Raw genomic sequence first — 2,651 nt, forward strand, 5'->3', positions numbered from 1 at the left:
CAAAATGTTACAAGGCAGGGCTCTGCACAGGGTCCAGAGGAGTGGAACGCCGTTCATCCCATGCGAAAAGGTGCAGGAGTGACCGAAATACGGCCCGTTGTAAATCGCCCCTCTTTAAGCCAAAAAAATAGGTACGCCTCCCAGGGCCACCGACGGGAGAATGGCTAAAAACGTGATTTTATCAAAATGTTACAAGGCAGGGCTCTGCACAGGGTCCAGAGGAGTGGAACGCCGTTCATCCCATGCGAAAAGGTGCAGGAGTGACGGAGATACGGCCCGTTTTAAATCGCCCCTCTTTATGCCAAAAAAATAGGTACGCCTCCCAGGGCCACCCAGGGTGATGCTTTTATCAAAATGTCACAACGCAGGGCTCTGCGCAGGGGCCAGAGGAGTGGAACGCCGCTGGTTCCATGCGAAAAGGTGGAGAAATGACCGAGATATGACCCGTGGAAGTCGTCACAATTTACCCCGAAAATAGGCGCTCGCGCTCGGGCAGAGGTCGGCGCTCGGCCGGGGTCCCGAGAACCGGGGCGAATAGGGTTTTCCCACGGCCGAAAACCATAGGAAGCACGGGGAAAATTCGGGACCCGACGTCCCAGGGCCCTCGGCGGGGACCGGGGCAACGCGACACCGTTGGTTCCACCCGAAAAGGTGGAGAAATGACCGAGATACGGCCCGTCAAAAGTCGTCACAATTTACCCGAAAATAGGCGCTCGCGCTCGGCCCCGGTCCCGAGAACCGCGGCGGAGGTTTACCGGGATGCTGCGCAACATGGGCCAGAGAGCATGTTTGGTTCGAGTTTACCGGGATGCTGCGCAACATGGGCCAGAGAGCATGTTTGGCCGAGTTTACCGGGATGCTGCGCAACATGGGCCAGAGAGCATGTTTGGTCGAGTTTGTGTGGGTTGTGTGCGACACTCCCGGCACATACATAGGAACACGGCTTCCAAGTGAGCGCACTTTTTCGAAATTTCTTCTAAGTGCCGCTTTTTCGAACCGGGGCGAATTGGGTTTTTCGAGGGCCGAAAACCATAGGAAGCACGGGGAAAACTCAGGACCCGACGCCCCACGGCCCTCGGCGGGGACCGGGGCAACGCGACACCGTCGGTTCCACCCGAAAAGGTGGATAAATGACCGAGATACGGACCGTTGAAATCGACTCGGCGTATCCGAAAATAGGCGCTCGCGCTCGGACAGAGGTCGGCGCTCGGCCCGGTCCCGAGAACCGGCGCGCCTAGGGTTTTTCCACGGCCGAAAACCACAGGAAGCACGGGGAAATCTCAGGATCCCACGCCCCACGGCCCTCGGCGGGGACCGGGGCAACGCGACACCGTCGGTTCCACCCGAAAAGGTGGATAAATGACCGAGATACGGACCGTTGAAATCGACTCGGCGTATCCGAAAATAGGCGCTCGCGCTCGGACAGAGGTCGGCGCTCGGCCCGGTCCCGAGAACCGGCGCGCCTAGGGTTTTTCCACGGCCGAAAACCACAGGAAGCACGGGGAAAACTCAGGATCCCACGCCCCAGGGCCCTCGGCGGGGACCGGGGCAACGCGACACCGTTGGTTCCATCCGAAAAGGTGGAGAAATGACCGAGATACGGACCGTGGAAGTCGTCCCAACTTATCCGAAAATAGGCGCTCGCGCTCGGACAGAGGTCGGCGCTCGGCCCGGTCCCCGAGAACCGGGGCGACTCGGAAATTCTTCTAAGTGCCGACTTTTCGAAATTTCTTCTAAGTGCCAACTTTTCAAAATTTACTCTAAGTGCCCTTGGCTACCAGGGGCACGAATCTGAAATTTCTTCTAAGTGCCAACTTTTTCAAAATTTACTCTAAGTGCCCTTGGCTACCAGGGGCACGAGGCGAGAATCTGAAATTTCTTCTAAGTGCCCTTGGCTACCAGGGGCACGGGGAAAATGTGTAAAAAAGCAATTTAATCAAAATCAAACAACGCAGGGCCCTTGGCAGGGACCAGGCGAGTAGAATAAAGTTGTTTTTGTGGCGAAACATTGACAATTGGGCGAGTTAGAGGTTTACCGGGATGCTGCGCAACATAGGCCAGAGAGCATGTTTGGTCGAGTTTGTGGGTTTTGTGCGACACTCCCGGCACATATATAGAAACCCAGCTTTTGAGAGCACTTAGAAGAAATTTCGAAAAGGTGGCACTCTGACGAAATTTCCAAAGAGTGGCTCTTCACACAAAGTTGACCGTTTCTTCATCCAGCACGCACCCCTGACCGAGTGGCAAACGTGACCCGCCATCGGAGGGCCCCCGTCGGCCATGGCCCCCCCCCACCCCCGCGTGGAGGGCCTGGTGTTCGGACGGACGGTTCCTCCGGCCTGCGGGTTCGCCTCCAAGGGCCCAGGGAGCAAGGAGAGGGATGGGGCCTCGGGCGGGTGGCGGTGGTCGTCGACAACCACTGCCCCCCCCGCACCCCCCCGACCCCCCCCCGCGCTCCCGGTCCTGCGCTTTCCTCCCAGCGAGACTGAGACGCCCCGTCTGACCCAGGAGCCCCACACTGGGCCCCGCCGCGGTGCCGCAGCCGCCCTCAGCCCCCCCGGGGGCCGGGCAGCGTGCGCTCTCGCAGCGGGTGCCTCCCAGAACAAGGCACATTTTCTCGAACCCTCACCCCAGGTCTTGAGCGCTCTCCG

The sequence above is a fragment of the Chionomys nivalis genome, unplaced genomic scaffold (genome assembly GCF_950005125.1).
Source record: "Chionomys nivalis unplaced genomic scaffold, mChiNiv1.1 scaffold_189, whole genome shotgun sequence".
Lineage (NCBI taxonomy): Eukaryota > Metazoa > Chordata > Mammalia > Rodentia > Cricetidae > Chionomys > Chionomys nivalis.